General features: G+C 42.5%; 1 pseudogene; it reads left to right on the top strand.

Moving 5' to 3' along the window:
- The first annotated feature begins 10,891 nt into the window (after window positions 1-10,891).
- LOC127426424 (DNA polymerase epsilon subunit 4-like) lies at window positions 10,892-12,169 on the top strand (annotated as a pseudogene).
- Window positions 12,170-12,723: the final 554 nt, after the last annotated feature.

Raw genomic sequence — 12,723 nt, 5'->3', positions numbered from 1 at the left:
TAAAATAAAAGCCTAAATACTTATGTCAATGTGATATTTCAGTTTTTTCTTATCAAAAATCTGTTTTTTGTTTTGTTGTTATGGGGTATGGAGTGTAGATTGATGTGAGAAAAAAAAAGAATGTAAAGCATTTTAGCATAGTGACACACTGACATTGTGATTGACATATGTCATTATAAAACAGTCATTATCTCCTCCAATTCTGATCACAAGTGGTCACAGGAGAAGCATTTAAGTTACTGTATATATTCTCCTTGTGTCTCTTGTCTTGTGTTGGATTCTTCCTCTGGTTTACACCTGCTGATCTCCCGGTCATGTCTGGTCCTTGTCGGTTTTGTTTCTCAGTTTGTTTTGTAGTTTTTCTGTTGTGGTTGTTTTTTCATTTGAGTTTTGCCCTCCCATGGGTAGTTTTTGTTTCCAGTCCTTTTGGCTGAAGTTTGGGTTTTTGCATTGTTGCGTTTTGCCCAGTTTTTGCGTTTTGTACATATTGGTACAGATCCACTCCTCGCTCCACTCCGCTCACATACTCTGGTCCGCACTGCCTGGAAGAGCTTATACAGCGGCGGGCCAAGTTGGTTCAGCACTCCATAGCATGTCAGTGCTCCAGGTTTTTCAAGCTAAGCTCCTCAAACAAATGGATAAGCAAGGTCTCAATCCAGAACTGTTCAAAGAGCGCCGCACCACTACAGATTTGGCACTGCGAGCCACAAAATCTACTGCTCAGGCCATCAGTAAAACGATGAGCAACTTGGTGGTTCTGGACCGGCATATTTGGCTGACTCTCACGGAGATGCAAGCAGAGAAAGCCGCCCTCCTTGACACCCCGTTTCACCCGACGGTCTCTTTGGCAACGCTGTGGAAGTTTATTCAGAGAGCTTCACTGCGGCACAAAAGCAGTCTCAAGTGATGAAACGCTTTCTGCCAAAGAGAAGTAGCACTTCCCCTTTCCCGGCACGCTCCCGATCTAATTCTGATCAGCGCCCGGCAAAGAATCTATCTCTCGGTGAAAGCTATTACTGAGCCGACTGTGAAGCCACGCAAGCCGTGGCTCAAGTGTAAGTACCTGGCGTCTCAGCGTGAACACTGTGCCGACGGAGAAACACTGGCCAGGCAGCAGAAACACTCCTGACATGCCCAGCCCCGTGAAGAGGAGCCCAGAGCTTGCCGTTATCCATGGCCCAGAGCTGAAGAAAGCTCGATTCGAGGCACACAGTGTTTCTCCCCTCTTCCCAATACTGTTCATCGGGAACAGGACATTGTTCAAAATGTTGCTTCTGTGTGTATTGCTCAAATAAAGAATCACAAAAGAATCACAAAAGAGAAAAAAGCAGCCATTGTACAAACACGAGACGCTCACACATTCTCAGAAAAAGGGCCATTTCCTCTTCACACATCATACATTCCACACATTATGCTCAACCGAAACCCTATGGTGAGCAGCGATCTATCTCCTATAGCAAGTGAATCGATAAGCCCGCTGTCCCACTGCACAAACGCTTGGCAAGCCCTCATGGGCATGTCAGATTGTGTGATAAAAATGATCGAGCACAATTATACGATTAAATTTGTACTCTGGCTACCTTGCTTCACCAGCGTTTTGCAGTCTGTGGTCCAACAACAGTTGCGTGCAGAGATTCACAAAAACAAACGATAGAGACTGTCCCAGTCTGCGACACATATAGCGGGGTTTACAACCGTTGTTTTCTCATTCCGAATAAAGAAGGGGGGCTTTGGCCCATTCTAGAGCTGAGACGCTAGAACTGCGTGCTCGCAAAGCGCCCTTTCAGGATGTTGACTCATAAACAGATCTTACTGCACATCCGTCCTCAGGACTGGTTTGCGTCAATAGATCTGAAGGACACGTACTTTCATTTACCAATGGCACCGTGTCACAGGCGGTTTTTGAGATTCGCATTCAAGGGAACTCCGTATCAATTCAAAGCCATTCCTTTCGGTCTGTCTCTGGTTCCCCGCACGTTCACGAAATGTATCGAAGCAGCACTCACCCCATTGAAAATTAACAGTGTATGTATTTTGAATTACCTCGACAATTGGCTATTACTAGCCCAATCGGAGGCACTACTGAGTGAACACAGAGACTTGCTGCTTTGCCATATGAAAAATCTAAATGTCAACTGGGCAAAAAGCACACTTTATCCAAGCCAGCAAATCTCCTTTTTAGGAGTTTGTCTAGACTCGGTAAGTATGCGTGTGCACCTCATGAATGAGCGTATACAGACCATTCTTCGGTGTCTGTCTCAGTTCAAACTGGGGAAAACATTGCCACTGAAGTCATTTCAGAGAATACTGGGTTTTATGCCGGTGGCATCCGCAGTCATCTCCAGTACTGGCTCAAGCAACACGTTCCACATCGAGCTTGGAGCCACGGGTGCATGTGCATCGTGGTGACTCGCTGCTGCCTGGCTGCTCAAGCACCATGAATAGTGCCGGCCTTCTATCAACAGGGTGTTTTGCTGGGTCAAATTTTCAAGAGTGGTGACCACAGATGCATCCAACACTGGTTGGGGTGCGGTGTGTGATGGACGCCCGACTTTTGGCACCTGGACAGATGTGGAACGGGGGTGGCACATCAGCCGCCTACAACTACTGGCTGTCTTTCTAGCTTTGAGAGCTTTTCATTTCGACATTGTGAATCACCACATTCTGATTCGTTCAGACAACACAACAGTAGTGGCGTACATAAATCGCCAGAGTGGACTCCGATCGCCACAATTAATGAGCATGACACAACGCCTCCTACAATGGAGCGGGCGTCATCTCCTCTCATTCCGTGCGACATGTCCCGGGCCATCTGAATTTCGGAGCGGATATGTTGTCACACCAGAGAGCATTAACAGGGGAATGGAGACTTCATCCTCAAACAGTGATGAGGATTTGGGAAATATTCGGCAAAGCGGAAGTCAACCTATTTGCCTCCATAGAGAACGGCCACTGTCCCCTTTGGTACTCCATGTCCCAAGCCCCGCTGGGTGTGGACGCGCTGGCTCACAAATGGCCGGCAAAGCGCAAGCATGCGTTTCCCCTGGTGCGCCTCCTTCATTCTTTATCAGAAAATTCTGAGTGGACAGTTCTGTTAAGTGCTCCAAAACTGTTCAATCAGTCCTGGTTTCCAGAGATGAAAGAAATACTAGACGGCCCTCCATGGGAAATACCATTGAGGAGTTACCTTCTCTCTCAAGCACAAGGCACGATTTGGCATCCCCAGCCAGAGCTGTGGAACCTACATGTGTGGCCCCTGAACGGAGCACATCGGATGAGCCAGAATTAGCTCTGTCGGTGATGAACACCATTTTACAGGCTAGAACTCCAACCACAAGATGCCTCTATGCACTCAAATGGCGCATGTTTGCTAATTGGTGCTTTTCATGTGATAAAGACCCGGTGAATTGCCCCATAGCTTAGATTTTGATATTCCTTCAAGAGCGACTGGACGCTGGTTTTACCCCGTCAACCCTCAAGGTTTATGTAGCGGCTATCTCAGCATACCATGCCCTGGAGGCTGGCTCTTTGATAGGCAAACATGATCTAGTCATAAATGTCCTTAGGGGAGTGAGGCATTTGAACCTCCCTCGCCCTGCTATGGTGCCGACTTGGGACTTAAATCTGGTGCTGAAGGCACTCACAAACTCCCCGTTCAAGCCATTGGAATCTGTTGAGCTGCGGGTGCTTTCCTTAAAGACTGCACTCCTATCGGCTTTGGCCTCATTTAAAAAGGTGGGTGACATGCAGGCCCTGTCGACTGACAGCTCATGCTTGGAGTTTGGACCAGATCTGTCAAAAGCCACCATTAAACCTAGAAAGGGCTACGTGCCTAAGGTTTTATCAATGCCCTTCAGGGCTCAGGTGGTTTGTTTGCAAGACTTCTTCCCCCGCCATTTAATTCAGATGATGAGCAGTCTATGCATATGTTATGAAATCATTGCATACATATGTCGAGCGCACCTATCAAGTCAAGTCAAGTCATTTTTATTTGTATAGCGCTTTTCACAACACATATCGTTTCAAAGCAGCTTTACAGGAAATCATGCATTAATACTGTAATATCTATAAGGTCTTAGAGTGATCATTGTGTAGTTTGATTAAATATGATTGTAAATTGTGTATAAAATTAAATAATTAAATAATAATTGTATTTAGAACCCCTGTAAGCAAGCTGAAGGCGACTATGGCAAGGAACACAAAACTCCATAAGATGTTGGATAATGGAGGAAAATAACCTTGGGAGAAACCAGGCTCACTGTGGGGGCCAGTTCCCCTCTGGCTAAACAACATGAATATAATGCCAATATTAGTTATTTATGTGCAGTGGAAGTCATGGTTTTAAATTTGTAAATTAAGTAAGCGTTAAGGTCCATTGTTTAAAAAAAAAAAAAATACGATTAATGACTAATATCTTTGAAGTCCATCCTGTATTAACTGCAGAAGTTCACATTGATGCATTGTCCTTTGTTAGTTGGCTGATGAAGGCTTTTGCTGGCAATTAAATGATAGTCTATGTATTCCATTTCAAGAGTGTAGCCTATCAATAGACAAAGGTGATGCAGGCAGAGATTAATGAGGTGCATCGCAGTTCAACCTGCAGGTCATTTTGGTGAGGTTCGGCGGGGTCCATCCTAAGTCCAAGGTTCAGGCAGTGGCATATGAAGTATCCCATGTCTTACAGTTGGAGTTGGCATCAGTTCATCCTCTGAAGTCAAAAGACTGAAGTGATGTCTGGCTGGCACCGGCTGTAATTTTTGTCATCTTTCAGCGACACATAGCAGTGGAGTCTGACACTAAGCAGGAACAGAGCTGGATCTGGCTGGCTCTGGTAACCTCGGGATATGAATCCCAAGGTTGAGACATGGAAACAAACAAATGTATATTAGCGATATAGTTCTGGCAGACCTAACTAAAGCAACCTAATGGTGAGTTGAAGGATAAATTACATGTATGCCTGTCTAAATAGATGAGTCTTTAATCTAGACTTAAACTGAGTGAGTGTGTCTGCATCCCAAACAGTGTTAGGGAGACTATTCCATAGTTTAGGAGCCAAGCATGAAAAGGATCTACCTCCTTTTTTGGATTTTGATATTCTTGGCATTATTAACAACGTGACGGAATATAGCATGTCAGAAGGTCACTTAAGTACCATTCAAAGCTTTGTAGGTAGTTAACAGAATTTTAAAATTAACAGGTAGCCAATGTAATGACGATAGAATGGGGCTAATATGATCATATTTCTTGTTTCTTGTCAGCCCTCTGGCAGCTGCATTTTGAACCAATTGAAGTTTATTTATTGAACTTGCTGGACATCCTCCCAGTAATGCATTACAATAATCTAGTCATTCACAACAGTCTCTAGAATTTACTCAGAATGGTGCCAAAAACTAAAAACATCCAGTGAGCGGCAGTTCTGTGGATTGAAACGCCTTGTTGATGAGAGAGGTCAACAGAGAATGACCAAACTGGTTTGAACTGACTAAGTCTACGGTAACTCAGATAACCGCTCTGTACAATTGTGGTGAGAAGAATATCATCTCAGAATGCTATTCTGAGATGCGGGTTGGCGCTGTTTTTTGGCGGCACGATGGGGACTTACACAATATTAGGCAGCTGGTTTTAATGTTGTGGCTGATATATATATATATATATATATATATATATATATATATATATATATATATCAGTGGCGGCCCGTGCATTTTAAGTCTTGGCCTTCAGTGTGATTCATGCCATTAAGAAAACACTGTTTCACAATTAATAAGACACCCTATGCCTATGGACATCATACATTACATCGCAGCCAAATAATAATACCAATTGACATTTTTAAAACACGTCCACATACGAAAGCCAAAACCAAGAAGGTCTAATACCAGGAAAAAGCTATCTAATAATATTTGCGATCTAAATGTTGCTTGCAAATATTTTTGTTTCGTAAGGGTACGTGGTTACTTTTCAAAACTTAAACTGACACTAAATGGTCCAGCCAGCCTAATTTACACTTAGAAAACTCCTGATGTTGCTATAACAATGCAAAAAGTACTTACCAATTTACTTGAAGTGAAAATCAGCCCTCCTTTCCTGTTTACATCTCAGGTTTTTAAATCCATAAGGATCTCTTTCTCAATGTCGATAGCGGCAGTGATAACAGCCGACTCGTCAGCTAGATCTCGCGCTCTTCGCTTTCAAATTACGTATATCACTTAAAGCGTGATTGCGTCACTCAAGGCCAGCTAAAAAAGACCACACCAACCAAGAACAAATAAATAAATCTGATTGGCTGATGAATCTGACAATCTGACTTTAGATGCCTATTCATTGCACTGTTGAGGGATTCTGTAGAAATTTTGAAGGCTTAACGGGGTGGAGCTCAGACTCACGCACTGCTTCTGCTAAAGCGCTAGGCCAGGGGTTGGCAACCTATGGCATGCGTGCCAGCATTGGCACGCTGAGGGGTAATCACTGGCATGCCAGCAACAGCTAGAGAGGAGTAGACTATTTTATTTAGATGAAATTCCGCACCTGCATTCCCATCTACATCTTGATGTAATCCTTCCTCATGATCACACAAACATTTATCATGAGCTGAATGGGAGACTAAACAAAAAGTTAAGATGTGACGAGAATGCAGTATACCCAACAGACTCGTGCAGCGCGTGCAAGCCATTCACACATCACAAGCCGGCAGCACTTCAGGTTCGCTTAATCACGCGAGTAAACGCACCCGCTTCCCTTCGATCAGGCTGCGCAGATGACAGCCTACATTCCATGTTTCATTTGTTTCTTAATGCTTTCAGAACAACAAGTGATGTAATAAGGAAAACACCACTATTAATCCTTGAGATTTCCAACCCAGCAACAGGTACACCCTCCTTTAACCAGTCACACTCAAAATTACATTAAAATTTAGTCTAATCAAAATATAAATTAAACCTGGCAATAAAGTTTTAGGATTTTGCAGGTGTGATTCACCGAAAATAGTTGATTGGCTTGTGATGCACGAATGGCTTACACACACAGAGTGAGTCTCGTCACACTTTAATACTGTTTAGTCTCCGATTCAGCTGATGAAATCACGCTGCATGATCATGAGGAAGGATTACATCAAGATGTAGATTGGAATGCAGGTGTGAAAAACTAAAAAGTAAAATAGCCTGCTCCACTCTTGCTGTTAGATTGCGTGCTAGTAATTACCCCTCTGTGTGATTTTGAAAAAAGTAGTATAACATAATATAAGAAATATTTAAGATTCCACACAATTTCGTGATCAGTAATCAAATAAGCAGATTTGTGACATTAACTGTAACTCATTTAGTAGCCTACAAAAGGACAGGTTTTTCTTTCATTAAAGCAGTGAAGATGCTCTGTGAAAATTCACATGCAGAATCATGATTATATCATAATCATCGGGTTTTCACTCAAACTGTCATGCTGATAATATCATTTGTAATAAAAAAAATAAACGATTAAATTAGAAAAATGCAAAATAGAAAAATTTTCACAAGTGGACTCAAACTTTGGAAAATCACATACATGCACATACACTATATTGCCAAAAGTATTCGCTCACCCATCCAAATAATTGAATTCAGGTGTTCCAATCACTTCCATGGCCACAAGTGTATAAAATGAAGCACCTAGGCATGCAGACTGCTTCTACAAACATTTGTGAAAGAATGGGCCGCTCTCAGGAGCTCAGTGAATTCCAGCGTGGTACTGTGATAGGATGCCACCTGTGCAACAAGTCCAGTCGTGAAATTTCCTCGCTACTAAATATTCCACAGTCAACTGTCAGTGGTATTATAACAAAGTGGAAGCGATTGGGAATGACAGCAACTCAGCCACGAAGTGGTAGGCCACGTAAAATGACAGAGCGGGGTCAGCGGATACTGAGGCGCATATTGCGCAGAGGTCGCCAACTTTCTGCAGAGTCAATCGCTACAGACCTCCAAAGTTCATGTGGCCTTCAGATTAGCTCAAGAACAGTGCGTAGAGAGCTTCATGGAATGGGTTTCCATGGCCGAGCAGCTGCATCCAAGCCATACATCACCAAGTGCAATGCAAAGCGTCAGATGCAGTGGTGTAAAGCACGCCGCCACTGGACTCTAGAGCAGTGGAGACACGTTCTCTGGAGTGACGAATCACGCTTCTCCATCTGGCAATCTGATGGACGAGTCTGGGTTTGGCGGTTGCCAGGAGAACGGTACTTGTCTGACTGCATTGTGCCAACTGTGAAGTTTGGTGGAGGGGGGATTATGGTGTGGGGTTGTTTTTCAGGAGCTGGGCTTGGCCCCTTAGTTCCAGTGAAAGGAACTCTGAATGCTTCAGCATACCAAGAGATTTTGGACAATTCCATGCTCCCAACTTTGTGGGAACAGTTTGGGGATGGCCCCTTCCTGTTCCAACATGACTGCACACCAGTGCACAAAGCAAGGTCCATAAAGACATGGATGAGCGAGTTTGGTGTGGAAGAACTTGACTGGCCTGCACAGAGTCCTGACCTCAACCCGATAGAGCACCTTTGAGATGAATTAGAGCGAAGACTGCGAGCCAGGCCTTCTCGTCCAACATCAGTGTCTGACCTCACAAATGCGCTTCTGGAAGAATGGTCAAAAATTCCCATAAACACACTCCTAAACCTTGTGGAAAGCCTTCCCAGAAGAGTTGAAGCTGTTATAGCTGCAAAGGGTGGGCTGACGTCATATTAAACCCTATGGATTAAGAATGGGATGTCACTTAAGTTCATATGCGTCTAAAGGCAGATGAGCGAATACTTTTGGCAATATAGTGTATATATACAGCTCTGGAAAAAATTAAGAGACCACTCCAAATGCTTCTTAAATCAGAATCTCTACACAGGGGCGGACTGTCCATAGGGAGAACCGGAACTTTTCCCGGTGGGACGGCAGAGAAACGGGGCGAACGGGCCACGATAAGCTGAACGGGTCATGAAAGGCTGAAGAGGGCGCAAAACAGTGCGCAATATTCCATTCCAGTGTCTGATGAATTCCTGCTTGAATCTTTGTGCCAGGAGTGGCATAAAGTCAGCAATGTGGAATTTTGGAGAAATTTGTCAGTAGTTTATATAATAAAACAAAAATTTTCATTTTAATCAAACACATACTTATAAACAGTAAATCCAGAGAAACTGAACATTTGGAGTGGTCCCTTAATTTTTTCCAGCGCTGTATATATGGGGCGTTTTCCAAACGGCATTTTTGCGCCCTAAAAGGGCACTTCGGGAAGGGGACGTCACTCGAAGAGTCGTTACAAACAAAAGTAAGAAAGTTTATTTTTTCACACAAGGCCCTTTTACAAAAGTTTTTTGTGATGGCTACAATCAAATTGTAATGCCATGCTTTCTTTAGAGAGCCCACATCAAGAGCTTTGTCCTTTGTAGTGAGTAGGGCATAGTGACGATCACTTTAGATTTGAATTCGCCCATATTTTTGAGGGGGTTGGGTTGGGGTGGACGTTGTCACAGCCATTAACTAGGAAAATAAAAAATGGCACTCCATGTCAAAAAGGTTGATGACCCCTGCGTTAGGATTTGGGCATGAGATTTGTGAACCAGTCGTCACACTTCGTTTGTAAGCATCAAGAAATAAATTCTGACTGGATAAACAATTCGTTGTTTGCTATTCGTTTTTAGATGAATTAGGATTGGAAAACGATTGAAAATAAAAGGTGAATGAAATGATGAAAAAATATCTATGTTAGGCCAGCAGAGAAGGCTTTGCTGGCCCTGAGAATTCGCCTGATATATATATATATATATATATATATATATATATATATATATATATATATATATATATATATATATAAATAGGCATCTAAATATAAATATAATTTATCCCCTTTTCTCCCAAATTTGACATGCCCAATTCCCAATGCACTCTAATTCTTTGTGGTTGCGCAGTGACTCGCCTCGATCCGAGTGGCGGAGGACGAATCTCAGTTGCCTCCTCTTCTGAGAAAGTCAGCCCGCGCATCTTGTCACGTGGCTTGCTGAGCGCATTACCGCGGAGACCTAGCTTATGTGGAGGCTTGCTATTCACTGCGGCATCCACGCACAACTTACCACGCGCCGCACCGTGAGCAAGAACCACCTTTTAGCGACCACGAGGAAGGTAACCCACGTGACTCTACCCACACTAGTAACCGGGACAATTGGTTGCTTGGAAGCCTGGCTGGAGAATAAATATACAAATTGACAAAAAGATCTAATGCAGTATCTTGGGATAATATATGCAATATGAGAGATTTATGAGAAATCTTAGTGGGCCGGTCATTTTTGACCGGGAACACAAAAGGTGTTAGCACAAACAAACACAGCACAAGGCTTAAATGGTATTCCAAAGTACTTCAAAGAATAAAGTGGTATTACCATGGTACATATATCCAAAAATCCATGTGCATGAAAATAGATTTTTTAGAAATAAAACGCATTTAAGCATTACACCCATTTGGTCAGTAATTTGAGATACTTATTTATAAACCCCCTCATCAAATCCTCTTTTTTCCCATGAACCATGGACTGAAAAGAATATATTAAGTTCTACACTACATATTTCTGCAGGTGACATGTAATGCCTCTGATGATTTAGGTTTACTCCTTCCAAATGATCACTCTTTCTGAAATGATTGAGTAACGTAGTCTTTGACCATTTAATCTGTCAGTGTTGCTCTTTAACCTGACCTTTACCGGATGGAATGAGTTGACAGCTAACATGACGCTGTGACGTCTGTTTCGCCGTCCTCCCCTTCGAGGTTGCGAAGATTTGGCGGGAGAAGATTAGACGAGCCACTTTCAGTCTAGAGTGCGTGCTACTCTACTCTGAGAGCTGCACACACTAGCACACAGCAGTACCCGCGTGAGTCAATGGCGGCGGTCGCGCCTGCAGCTCCGTGGAATCTGTTCTGGACCGGAGAGGAGCTGAAGACGAGGCCAGAGTCACCGAGCTGGACGAGGACGCAGGGAATGCGCAGGCGCGCAGGCCAGCAGCGGCCGCGCAACAGCTCCGACTCGCCAAGTTACCACTGTCCCGCATTAAGGCCCTGATGAAAGCTGATCCGGATGTGAGTCTGACAAGTCAGGAGTTCGTGTTCACAATAGCCAAAGCCACGGTGAGGTGACATACACAAACGCTGAATTCAGTTTTAGCTGCACTGCGCATTGTTGTCTGATGAACATCTCTGTCTCTCTATTAAGTTTCAATTATCTGTCTTCCTGAACAACTATGGACAGTTTCATATCCATCTATAATTGTGTCGTTCTGTCTGCCTTTAAAATAGATGTACAGACAGAAAACAGTTTTATATCTATCAACTCCAGTCCTTTTTATACAATGTATTAACTTATTGCATGCATAATTCCGTTAAGGAATTATATAGATTTTTGAATTTCTGTATTTTCAATAAAAGTGTTTGAGTTATGCTTCTGGAGAACCTGATGTACAGGTAATGTTTGTTTGTCTGGAGATTCTGGGTTCAAACTAGGCAGTATATGTTGATATCTAAATATTGCACTGTTTGTGCCTATTCACTATATCTCAGTTCACAAGATGACATTCATTCTTTTTTTTTTTGCCCTCAGGAACTTTTTGTAGAAATGATCGCAAAGGACACTCTTGTTTATGCACAACAGGAAAAGAGGAAAACGCTACAACGAAAAGACTTGGGTGAGATGAAATATGAATTTTGAAAATAGTTCAAAAAGAGTTTTAACTAGAAACATCAGTGGTATTGATGACTTAATGATTTGTGCCTTTTCTCTTTGGCAGACCATGCTATTGAAGCAATAGATGAATTTGCATTTTTGGAAGGTAAGCGAGCCATAATTTCATGTTATTTCCAGCTGGAAATAGTGTAAAAGTGAGGGAGAGAGTTATGGATCTTTCTGATTGCCTTCATTGCTTTCCTTCATTTCTCATCTTCTAAGAATGGCAAAGATAAACCCAAACACTATCCTGTCATGGTGTCAGATTATATACGTATGAGCACCCAGACTTTATGTTCTTGTTACCTCATGAAATATATTTTATCTTGAATAGTACAACCAGAATCCAGGCCATTTACCTGAAAGGACTCTTTTCTCTGCAAGCGAACTGTACAGACAGTGCCAGTGTTATGGATCAAGTGGGGATCGTGTTAACTGGGGATGTGCGCATGCACGTGAATAATTTTTACTTGTATTTTCTGCAGATTCATTGAATGTAAATTGCCAAAGTGCCAAGAAAAGATGTTTTGCACATCATAATTTTTTATTTGGTATCATTATCAACCCGCTTTGTTTGGTCGATGTCTGTTCAAATTAATATGGCTGAGTTTAAGGTAGATTTTAACAAGGTTTCACATGGTAACATGGTTGCCCATGTTAACGTGGTACATTGGTTTGAATGGGAACTGGTAATTAAACTTGTCAGAGCAGTAAATGATGCAACATTAAAGCATCATAGGCTGATATGTGTCAACAATAAGCCTATACTCTTAAATTAATTAATGAATATAAATATATATATATATATATATATACACACACAATGGCTTGGTAAAGTTGGCAAAATAATTGACTCATTTAATTAGAAGGCTTATTGGTCTAGTGGTGTGATCGTTAACTGCAAAAAGACAAGGGTTCAATTCCCCTGTGAGCATCTGCATTTTGGTTTAAATTGTGATAATAGCATCTTTTACTTTTCAAAGGTATGTTTATGA

Source organism: Myxocyprinus asiaticus, chromosome 35 (genome assembly GCF_019703515.2).
Source record: "Myxocyprinus asiaticus isolate MX2 ecotype Aquarium Trade chromosome 35, UBuf_Myxa_2, whole genome shotgun sequence".
Lineage (NCBI taxonomy): Eukaryota > Metazoa > Chordata > Actinopteri > Cypriniformes > Catostomidae > Myxocyprinus > Myxocyprinus asiaticus.
This window is presented reverse-complemented; position numbering and strand designations above follow the sequence as displayed.